Here is a 12,641-nt window from a genome sequence, read left to right as displayed (position 1 = left end):
GATTTTGCCAGCATGGGCAAACAGATGTGGAAGCTAAAAAGGGCCTCAGAGTGTCAGGAGATCTTTTCAGATTGTATAGAAGTGAAAAATCTCAGTCAAATATTATTATCATAGATGTACATGGGGCAAATAAGTGGAATTAAAATAAATTATTTGATTCATGAGAAGAATAAAGATTTTGAGTTGAGATATGAAGGGAAAAACTGATGTGACGGATAAGAGAGAAGAAAAATTTGACTATTATCTACATTCACAAGGGATGGTAGATAAAAGGTATAGAAAAGGAATAATCATCAAAGCCATACTTAACAAAATGTGTGAAAATACTAATCGTAACAGAAGTTATGTTTTACCTTGTATTAATGAGCATGTAAACTAACAAACGTACACCTTTAACACTGCATGAAATATTCGCCGATAGACCTATGCGTAGTGTAAAAACATCTGGAATTAAGTGTTATATGAAGAAACTAATTGTCTATGTATTGAGTTATTTGTGTACAGAAAAAGCTGAAAGGAGTTGAGGAGGAGATGAGACAACATGTTTCATTGTGCGAGATGATCTAGCTTATCTGAGGGTCGAGAGGTCGGAGGACCCTAAACACGGCCACAGGTGGCCTAACTCTGGGAGACAGAAGGATGAGACCAGCCCCAGAAATGTCCAAGTGGGAGGAGCAGCCAATGCAGCAGAGGTTGTAGGAAGGAGAGAAAGAGAAAAAATGCCATGATATGAAAGAAGAAACATCAAAACCAAATCAAAGTAAAAGCAATTCAAGTATACCGATGGATGGAGAGCAAAGTTTTGAGCACCGAGAGGAAGAAGTGAAAAAGAGAAATTGTCAAAAGAAATTGAATTGAAAAGAACGAAGCTGATTACTACAGAAGATTTGCATTGCTACAGTCAATTAAAGAACGAAGCCGATTACTACAGAAGATTTGCATTGCTACAGTCAATTAAACTTCCTGGCGATGGAAAGATCTGCAATAATCTCAAAGGAACAGACAAAGAAAGACTGAAAACATAGAGACATTGAACAGAGAACATAAGGTGGACATTTTATGGGAAACATCCCAAAGATAACAATGATACAAATGGGGAATATTTCAGTTAAGGAAATATGTTTCCAAAGTTGCTTTTTATGATTTAAACTAAACCAGCTTTTAATAAGGTAATAACAATTTCAAGTCCACATAAATATGATAAAGGTGATAATTCAACAAGAATTCTTATGGATAAGGGGAAAAGTTAAGGTCAACTTATCTGGACAATATTTAGGGCCCGGTTCCCCAAAACGTTCTTTTCGCTAAGTAGTTCTTAACCTTTTCCTTAACCTCTCTCTTAACTCTATGGCACGGTTCCCAAAACGTTCGTACGCTAAGTATATCTTCTGTAAGTCACACTTTCGTAAGGTTGGTCTGGACCATTCGTAAGCTCTCTCTTAGCGTTGTTTGAGCGCAAAACGCTATCGCCGCAGTCTTTAGAAATCAGCGCAGCGCAGTACAAGTCAAACAATGGTATGCTGACAATGATTTTATGTTATGGACATTTTTAAGACCTATAATAGAATATGTTTGCAATGGATAGAGGACTATTTATGCAGTTGACTTTATTTGGTATCAGAACTAATGAATCAAAGACGGCGCCAGTGTTTGTTCCTCATTGAAGTCTGTTCCCTCTATGTTTATAACGTTTTCATCACGTTATATTTATAATTTAATTCGAAAGATCAAAGATTTCAATTGGTTATACTAAAAAGCAATAATATCATGTATTCTATTACACAATTTATTAAATATTTCATATTTGACAGTTTTATGTCTTTTAACATATAGCCTGTCATTTTCTTTTCTTTTTTCTCTACTGTTTGATTTAAAACTGTTATGTTTCCAAACATAATAAATATATATTATACATATAATATGATTCATACTGTAAAAATAATTGACTTACAATCAAGAACAGTCAAGATACATTACATAAATGCACACATATACATCTCAGTAGCCATTAAAACTTTCAATGTATATAAAGAATAAACATATAATGTGATAAAAACGCGATAAAAAGACTAAACTAAAGGGAAACACAGGGGGAACAGACTTTCACACAACACCGGTAACCCCGTAACCGTTTAGTCCATGCCAATTTTTTTTTTATTCGGCAACACTTAAAACCTTTTGACAATTTGCCTGACGTGGCTAAATAAAAAAAATTGCCTCCCAAGACAACCCATTATGGAGCTGCTGGATCTTCTCAGACCATAATTCTGTTTATATATCTCTCTCTCTCTCTCTCTCTCTCTCTCTCTCTCTCTCTCTCTCTCTCTCTCTCTCTCTCTCTCTCTCTCTCTCTCTCTCTCTGTTCATTGTAGATATTGCTTTTTATTGAAAACATTAAACAATGGCCAGCAATACCGCATTAAACTGAAGTAACTGCAGCTGCTTGCCAATCAATTCTGATCGTAGTACATTACCATTAGTATAAAAGGGTATTAAATATTTTTTAAAGTCGTAAAACCCATGTTTAACGTGTATGATTAGCGAGGAATACCCGGTTCGTCTACCCGTATTACTGACAATTTTATAATTTAATTAATAGTCTATATTTGACGGATAACTTAAACTATGTTAAAATAAATGTTACTGGAATAATTTGAGTAATGTTCCATTTGTATAGAGCGTGTTGTCTGTCTTAACGCCGTAATGCACCTTCGCGTGAAGTGGAGAATCGATCCCTGAGAGATCGATCGCAAATAATTCAGCACCTTAACTTGGGACAGCGACATTGTTACGTCGTACTTAGAGGCAGCGTGTTAAGAAGCTTCCTAAGAGACACTTCGGGGAACACACTTAGGAACATAAACAACTTTGCTAAGATATATCTTTTTGAGCCTTCTTAGCGTGCTAAGAGTGAGCGTTATTGGGGAACCGGGCCTAGGTCTTTTGGGAAATTCTGAGTTTAAAAATACATCTTGTAGGCCACAATTTGGAAATTTGTCAATGGTAGTAAATAACAAAACACTAAAAATAATAAAAAGGAAGGATAGATATTTCAGAATGGTACAGTAAAAATTCTGAATGGTACAGTAAGATTACAATCAAGAAAATATAAGCCTTATGGAAGGAATTATAGACTTAAGAAAATTAAATAGGAAATGCTTTATAACAAGAATTTTGAATGAATCAACTAAAAAACCTCTAGATCTATTATGAAGACATCAAAAAGTATAACTTAAAGTGTAAAAGTGAGAAGAGAAATGCTATTAGAAGAATAATATAATCAAATCAGAGAAACATATACATTGAAGATATTTGAAGATCCAATAATATCGATTGGAGAATTATTTTGGATTTGTAGAAAAAGAAAATATTTGACCTCGTTATCATAAGGAGGGAGAGAAAAAGTACTTAAATATGATGGAGACAGGAAATCACTACAAAAGAAGGATATTTAGAATCCTTATAAAAGGATGACCAAAACAATTAATCATAAATTATATGTAGATTCTGTTGATCAACCAAATGGATACCAAATTAGATAAAGGGATGGGATTAAGCTAAATAAGGAATTTAATAAAGTTTTGTCAGAATAAAAATACAGAATAAATAAATTATGTACAGTACTACAATCAAAAAGTAGATTATTAAGTTTACAAATAAGGCATTCATTTATCTTAGGATAACAACTAGATGCAGCCATTAGAAATACATGATAACATATACTGAATCAATTTTAATTAGAGGTTAGTGGGTAAATGAGACGTAGGTGTCTGGTTAGAGAACCAAATGGAAGTTAAAATATCAGGATGATGGAAAAATTTACTTGAAATCAACAAGAATGTTATATCAGGACTTACGTTACAAAACAGTATTGAATTACAACTGGTAGATAATATTGAGGTACCGACGATGATAATGATGATAATGATGATAATGATGATGATGAAGAAAAGGAATAAGCTGTATTTGTATCGAAACAAATATTTCGTATTATGAATGATTTACTTTTTGTTTTTATTTTTAGTAATTTTTGTTTTATTTGCTTTTTGGGTTTTATTTTGGTTACTTTTACTTTATTTTATTATATATTAACATAATGTTGACAACCAACAGCAGCGCAGAACCAATTGCGCACAAACTGTTTAGGGCTTAAGTTCTTTTACTTTTACATTCAAGACAAAATGAGAATGGAAAGACGTTTGTTCTTAATGTCCATAGTTCGAAGTGCTGTGGCATAATTGGGTAATTGGTAATGTATAGTGGCTTTCTTTAGCCACAAGATAGTAATAATGGAGACACGGAATTATGAAACAGCACTCCGGATTAAAATAAATAAACAGGAAAACTGAGGCTAGGTAAGCCTCAGAGCGGGGATTATGAAGTAGTTTATTTTAATCTTTAAATGTGCATCATGAGTTTACCATTATAATCCAACTATGCCTTATGTGTTAGGAGTTTAAAAGCCATCTGTGTGGGTTTAAAAGCCATCTGTGTGGATTTAAGAACAGTTGTGTGTATTCATGTGGGGCACAAAGGGTTTTTGTATAGGGAATAGCCAAGGGTCAAATAGGTCATGGAAAGGAGACACTGGTCTGAGGACTGTCATGTGGTTCTTCAAGTTACAAGCCTGAACAGAAACATATTGTTTGAACCAGGGAGGGGAGGGAACAAAGACCTATATATTTACCAAGCCCTGGCTCAGAGGGGCAGACTGATTTGGAGGATTCTCCCAGGACTACAATCTGGTTCAGGGGGGATTCACCAGGGCGGCCTCGGCTTCTTATTTCGTCCGGAAAGTAAAAGTCTATCTCTTGAAATCAAAACCTAAGACTGAAGATTGTTTCATTTGAGGAAAAGGAAAACCACAACAATATGAGCTTCATCTTTGACTAATAATGTATCAATTAGGTCTGAGGTGTGTATAAATAGAACCCCAGTACACTAGACCTTCACATCAACTGCAACTAGACCTCTGCAAACATGCCTACTATTCACCCTGAGACTAAAGTTTTGATTATCAAGAGGCTGAAGACCAGATCCAATGCTGATGTGGCAGACACCTTCAATGTGTCTCAGCATCAAGTACAGAGGATAAAAAAAGATTTGAAGAGACTGGAGACATATTTGACAAACCCAGGTCAGGCAGACCCCACAAGACAACTGCTTGAGGGGACCATTTGTTGTCTCAAAAATCCAAGGCCAGCCCATTTTCCACTGCAGCAGAGCTCCACGAGACCTGGTCACCTGAAGTCCCTGTGTCAACCAGTTTTATCTCGAAATGGCCTCGATGGTTGAATCAGTGCCCAGAAGCCAGCACTAAACAAAAGACAATTGAAAAACCATGTGGCATTTGCCAAGGCCCACAACCTGCTAAAAGGATGGATGCTGGAAAAGCAGAAAGTTGATTTTTTCAGATGAATCTTCTGTTGAATTACACCACAGTCGCCTCAAATATTGGAGGAGACCTACTGGAGCGTGCATGGATCCGAGATTCATCCAGAAAACAGTGAAGTTTGGTGGTGGAAAAATCATGGTCTGGTTACATCCAGTATGGGGGTGTGTGAGAGATCTACAGGGTGAAAGGCAACATCAATAGTCTAAAATACCAAGAAATCTTAGCTACCTCTTATATTCCCAACCATAAAAGAGGCCAAATTCTGCAGCAGGATGGTGCTCAATCACATACTTCTATCTCCACATCAATGTTCCTCAAGGCGAAGAAGATCAAGATGATCCAGGATTGGCCAGCCCAGTCACCAGACATGAACATCATTGAGCATATGTGAGGTAGGATGAAAGAGGAACATGGAAGACGAAACCAAAGAATATTGATGAACTCTGGGAGGCATGCAAGACTGCTTTCTTTGCTATTCCTGATGTCTTCATCAATACATTGTATGAATCCTTGCCAAACCGCATTGATGCAGTCCTTCAAGCTCATGGAAGTCATACAAGATATTACATTTGGATCTCACAGCACCACTATTTAATTTGCTGAAATATTTTTGTATTTGCTGTACATTTCTGTACAAGCGACAAAACTTTTGTCTTGCCAAAATTTGATCTCTCTGTCTTGATTAAATGATAAAAAAAATTTAGTGAAACTAATTCATTTCATGTTATGGGGTGTTGCGAAATAGAAGGACAGAACACAAATGCAGACAGCAGTTTCTAACAGAAGACTTTTATTGTATAATAAACAGAAAACAAAACCCACGAGGGGGCAAAACAACATAAACACAAGAACTTAAACAGATGGAGTGAACACTAAACAGGACAAGGAACAAAACTACACTAAACACTAAACTGGATACACTTAACAATTAACTGACTAAACACTAAATCTACAATTGACTTGACTAGGCACAGTATACTCACAGGTAGGTAAACAAACGAACAAGCACAGAGCAACAAACACAAGGACATTAAATAGGGGAGAACTAATGAGGACATCAGGTGACATGGTTTCAACAATAAGGATGAGGATGACAAGGGAGCGGGGTAAAAGTGACAAGACACCGGGAACACGTGGTCTAGTAAAACCAATACTGAGACCACGTGATCCCACACAAAACATGAGTCTGTCATGATCCTGCCACAACACTGGAGCCGTTTCTCAATATCAAGGATAATTCCTTGGCAGGCCTAGTCCTTACAAGTAACTTCCTTCAAAGGCTAGGTGAGGCTCCTTTTAAGATTTCGGAGAACACGTAAATGGAACAGGCTAGCAAGTGCATGTCATTGCGTTAATAAAAAGTTGTGCTTTCTTTTAACAATTAACTTTTGATTTCAGCGCGCGAAGAGCGCGAAGGATACACATTTGCATCCTTTCCTGTATATGGGATATTTCTCGAACAAAGGACTCAGTCCTTGGCTGAAATTCCGAGGATCCTCGACATCGGAACAGTCCTTCGACGGACGTCGATGACGTAGCATCCTCGAAATTCTGGCTTCCGAGGATCCTTCCTTGACATTGAGAAATGGCTTAGATTAAACAAGATGGAGAAATGGCTTAGATTTCAGTGCATTTAACATCATTTGGGAGGGTTTTAGCTTTTTCTATGAGCTATTTCTAACACCAATTGATTAATTAAAAGTCAGGTTAATAGCAGGTGTTTCTACAAAATAGATAAGCGACAAGACTTTTGTTAGGGAGTGTAGATATATAGTCTATTGTTTACATCAGATTTCACTTGAACGTCTGGTAATAGAATATAATATACAATCTGAGGACTATTTACATCGTAACATGTAAGGGTATATGAGATTAACCCCCTGGGGTCCAAAAACGCGGGGCCGCGTTTTGACGCATTTTTTCCTGTTTCCTGTGACATCCACTTAAAATACTCCGTCATTCATAATCATACACATACATGTAATACATCATTCGAAACTGTGAAGTCTCTACTTTAATGTGAGTGCCTTCATAATAACAACAAAACTGTGTGCTTTTGGCAAATAAAGAAAATAAACAGGGAGTGCATTTCGACATCTCTGTCTCCTTGACCATTTTCCTCAAACACGTTTCAAACATGAACTGATAACTCCGCCAATACTTGTCACACGAACATGATACATATGTCTAAAGAAAGCCTGAAATGTCTACTTTTACATGATGTAATTTAAATCTGAAGAACTCATTGTCTGTTTGTGTAATCGACATGTAAGTAAAGAGAGGTACAGTTTTTCTGGCTCGACCTCATTAGCGCTAATGTAATCCCACCTTCCCTTGTGCGCGCCATTCATATGGAAATTACCTGATGCGGGCTATGCAAACAAGATCAACGCCCACAAACAATGCTTTAAGAAGCAGCGAGTTTTGACAGTTTCATCCACTTATCAACGCGTTCGGAAGATGACACGCTTTACAGGTGAGGAAGCTCTATGCTCCTGGACAGCGAGGAAGAAGAGTTCACTGTTTCTTCAGACGAAGAACAGGACTCCGACGATGAACGTTTGTATTTTGAAGAGCGACTTGATCCAGCTGAGGATATAATTTCTGAAGAGTAAGTTTTACCTACATTTGTTGAAATGTTGTGTAACTTTTATATACTGTATACTGACTGTTTGCAAGCAGATATTCATAATGACTTTATAAAAAACGTCTCGTAATTGGCAATTTGTATTAACATTAAAATTATAGTTCTTACATTAAACCGTATGCTGATAAGTGTAATGTGAATGTTATAAAGCAATATCACTACTATAGTGTCCATGCCGACTTATCAATAAGGCTTCTTTATTTGCTCGGGTGTAACATTGTGCTGTAAATGAGCCCGAAGATATGTCATGCGTTAAACAGTATGATTGTATGGTGTAAATATTCAATATGTCATAAAACAATATCACTATTTAGAATATATTTTGACTAGTGTGTTTATGCCTCAACAAGTCTTGTTTACGCGACTATCTGTTCGGGTGTAAATGTATCGATGTAGTATCGATGTGCTGTAAATGTGTCCGGAGATTTGTAATGTGTTAATGTTTAGCCATAAATATGTCCGGTAATGGCCCGTTAACAAAGATATACCGCATCTATGTACCCAATTATCTTATCTCAACTGCTTTACCGCCTTAGTATTGCTTTATAAGTTTGTTACTGTGGAGAATACATTATATTAATTATTAAAAACTTTTGTAGGAATGTGGCAGCATCACTCTCCTCTTCAGCGGGCATTTGCAGAAATGCGACGGACATTCATACAGGGTAAGTCACATTTGCGGGCTTTTCTGTTTTATTAGTAGACTTTTACTGATGTTTTGCGTAGTAATTTGGAAAATACAATATGTATATATATAAACATATCTGTATTTTCCGAAAATACATGATACAAATAATGTTTTTAATTTTTTTTAGTAACGTGGCTTCATCATCATTTACTCGCACGGGGGCATGCAGAAACGAACCCGAAATAAATAAAGTGATACAATTTATATATATATTTTTTAAGGTAAAATGTAAGGCAAAATTTGTTTAATTATTCCTCATAACATTTTTATGCCACGATCTACAGAACATCACACAAAAAAACATTTTGAGAACTAAACCTAAAAAATAACAAAGGTGATCCTGCCTTGGAAACCCCGGCTACAATTTAGTATTTTTATTTTATTCGGAGATTAAGCGCGTCAAAGCCATGACCAAAAAAGACAAATGACAAATAATTTGTGATTGTTACTGTAAATGATAAAAACTATAAGCTATAATGTATACAATTCATTAAACGTTAATTTATAACAAGAAAAACACTGAAATTAATGATTTTATAGACACTCCGCGTTATTGTTTAGCACAGAAATACCTGCTTGCTTGCTTTGACTTTGATCATCTCTGTATTCACTTTAGATACAGAAAGACCTGATGATATTATTTATTTCAGGAATCTCTTTGCTATCATTTGAAAGTGAACACCGACCATAATAGATAACCACTCGGTTTTAAATACATTTTAAAACTTATGCCCGCCGCAAAACATCCGTTTTGTAATGTTTAGTTTGATGAAATTCTAAATATGAGACGCAGAGCACCTATAGCACGTTCGGCAAAATTGCATGCGCAAACATGGCCAGAACGCAATAGCGCAACATCGATAGAACGAAAAACAATCCAAAATGTACAGACTTAAATTATATCAGAATTTACGTTTATAATAAATACATTTTTTAAATCAAATAAGGTCAGAAGTAACAACGTGCAGAACAAATGTGCAAAATGCCTCAAGTGCACGGAAACAAAACACAAGCCAAATTGATAAATCAGATAAACCACAGTGATTTATAAATAAAATAAAGAAATTAATAAAAAAACGAAAGTATTGCCAGAATTGCCAGCTTCGTCTTTTAAATGAAGAAACAAAGAGGCAATGGTTTATTAACATAGGAACCTCTTTTTGGACGTGTAGCCCTGTCACAGGGATTGTTGGATTTATTAACGCATTTTAAAAATATTTATTGAAAGCTGCTACATCACATATTATTGGCAGCATTATAATAATATGCTGTATATCAATATATTGGGAGAAAGCTGTTATGTGCGAAATCAGATAATGTGTGCACCCATATACGGCCAAAATTGAATGATCCTCATTTCATAACACATCTGCAACGATTCGACTGTGAGATTGGTAGTCGAATCCGGCTTCTCCGATGCATCGAATCTTCAACTATTCGGGGTCACCCCTATTAATTATTAAAAAAGTTCTCAATATTAGTAATACTGATGTGTTGCTTTGTACTTTGAAAATACATGATATTAATTAAGATATGTTTTCAGGAATGTGTCTGCAACACCAACTTCGTCTGGTACTCGCACGTTTTGAACAATGGCACGACAACATTTAACTCCATTCCCAAAGAGTTACAGTGTGTGATGGTTTACAAATGTATACCTTATTTTTTATATTTGGAAGTATTTTTAGATGCACACCAAACTTTCACAGCTGACATTTAGAATCATTTTCTTTTAATTAGAGCCATATTGTACTGGTCATATAGAATATTGTTACATGTATACATATTGTTACTTTATTATTTATAATTACAATTAAGCTTCTTTGTTTATAATTACAATAAAGCTTCTTAAATCTATTGTATTGTTCATGTTGTTAGCATTTTTTGCAACCCTGTAAGACTTTTATTTTACTAAAAAGGCCTTTTGTACTTTATTTTAACCTATTTTTTTTTAACTACAAGCAAAAGTTTTTCTCTTTAAGTCTCAAGCAAAAGTTTTTCTCTTTAAGTCTCCCCACAGTCACAGTTCTTTTGTCCCAACATTCCTCACTGAGCCATTAGGGGGTTGGGTCTCCTCAGGTGTAAAACACATCAATATTCATGACCATTGACCCTCCCATGCATATTGCCTTTACACAGCAAAAAGTGTCTTACAAAAGTTAAATCAATGTATTTTTTCACGTGAATGAGTGGGTTAAATGGTTTTTACATCTTTTTGTAGCGAATTCTCTACTCTACAAGAGTAGATAACTTTTTTGCTTGTTAACAAATGTTTAGGATGTGTTTCTTGGCCTTATTTCAGCAACTTTTTGTTTTCTTGTTTTTACTAACCACGCATAAACATCATTTACTTAAAAATACAAACATGTACATACATTTATCTTACATATTATTATAGCACAGTTTGTGCTGAATACAGTGTTATGTGATATTGGCCATTAATGTGTTTTAAAGCAACTGAAAAAAGACCAAATGTGAGAGCATGTCAGAACCTCTGACTGTGTCCAAAAAGGGTCCGACCCCAGAGGGTTAACCAGCAGCCATATCACCCTGTAGCCCAAGACAGCCTGCCCACTGAAGCTAAGCAGGGCTGAGCCTGGTCAGTACTTGGATGGGAGACCACCTGGGAAAACCAGGTTGCTGCTGGTAGAGGTGTTAGTGAGACCAGCAGGGGGTGCTCACCCTGTGGTCTGTGTGGGTCCTCCTAACACCCCAGTATAGTGATGGGGATAGCGCATGAGACGTTAAACCAAGGTCCTGACTCTCTGTGGTCATTAAAAATCCCAGGATGTCCTTTAAAAAAGAGTAGAGGTGTGCCCCAGTATCCTGGCCAAACTTGCCCATTGGCCTACTAATCACCCCTCATACTAATTGGCTATATCACTCTGTCTCCTCTCCACTAATAAGCTTGTGTGTGGTGAGCATTCTGGCGCAATATGGCTGCTGTTGCACATTTGTGGTGGTTGAGGAGATTCCCCCATTCATATGTAAAGCGCTTTGAGTACTGAGAAAAGCGCTATTTAAATGTAAGGAATTATTATTATTATTACACTCCGGTAATTTACGTTCCATTAACACTCTGGGGTCGACGGTGGCGCGGGCGCCGCAAAGTCTTTATTTTTCAATCACTCCGCAAAGAGAGTTAGATAACTCTGCTGATTTTGGTCATACAGACATGATTTATACATCATTTAAAACGTTAAAGTGTCTAGTTTTTTTCTGTCCATTCCCAATAAAAACAGAATGTTGTGCTTTTCACAAAATTTAGAAAATAAACATGATGCGTGTTTTGTTCTCTCTCCCTCAGTGAAGTCCTTTCAGAAACACGTCAGAAAAATTAACTGTAACTTAAGGAATACTTGTCATATCAACAAAAGATACATATCTACATAATGCTTGGAATGTCTGCTTTTGGAAGATGTAAGTGAAATCGAAAACAAATATTGTAATTCGTTGTTAACTGTGTTAGAAGAGGGAGATGTACCGTCTTTCTCGTGTTCCTGCATTATCTATAATGAGCCACGCCCCGCTCCATTGAAGAGAAGAGCAGAGATCATCCATATTCATTTGTCAACCCCAGTCAATGGAGACTCCGTCTCTGTAGCCATTCAGTCAGTGGCAGTGCTGTGTTGAGTTTTAATCCAAGTGTTGGTGACATGACATCTACTTGTTTACTCAGACTGTAACTTAAGTTATCTCCAGACGCGAGTGTGTGTGCTTCATCAAACAGACGCGATCGACGTCCAAACGCACACACAAATAACTTACCTCATATTTGACGCGCTTTGTGGTATCATTATAAGATATGCGATTGTAAACATCACATCTACTTGTTTACTCGCGCCTAAAGTTATCTCCAAACAGACGCGAGTGCGTGTGCTTCGTCAGTGACGCGATGTCCAAACGCACAC

The 12,641-nt window shown here is 36.4% G+C and overlaps 1 long non-coding RNA gene and 1 pseudogene across 1 annotated transcript; both read left to right on the top strand.

Moving 5' to 3' along the window:
- The first annotated feature begins 7,903 nt into the window (after positions 1 to 7,903).
- LOC141361450 (uncharacterized) lies at positions 7,904 to 10,587 on the top strand. Its single transcript, XR_012367517.1, has 3 exons — positions 7,904 to 8,006; positions 8,642 to 8,707; positions 10,274 to 10,587. It is a non-coding gene; the product is annotated as an uncharacterized lncRNA (long non-coding RNA).
- A 675-nt stretch (positions 10,588 to 11,262) lies between these two features.
- Positions 11,263 to 11,379, top strand: LOC141361778 (5S ribosomal RNA; annotated as a pseudogene).
- Positions 11,380 to 12,641: the final 1,262 nt, after the last annotated feature.

The sequence above is a fragment of the Misgurnus anguillicaudatus genome, chromosome 24 (genome assembly GCF_027580225.2).
Source record: "Misgurnus anguillicaudatus chromosome 24, ASM2758022v2, whole genome shotgun sequence".
Lineage (NCBI taxonomy): Eukaryota > Metazoa > Chordata > Actinopteri > Cypriniformes > Cobitidae > Misgurnus > Misgurnus anguillicaudatus.
This window is presented reverse-complemented; position numbering and strand designations above follow the sequence as displayed.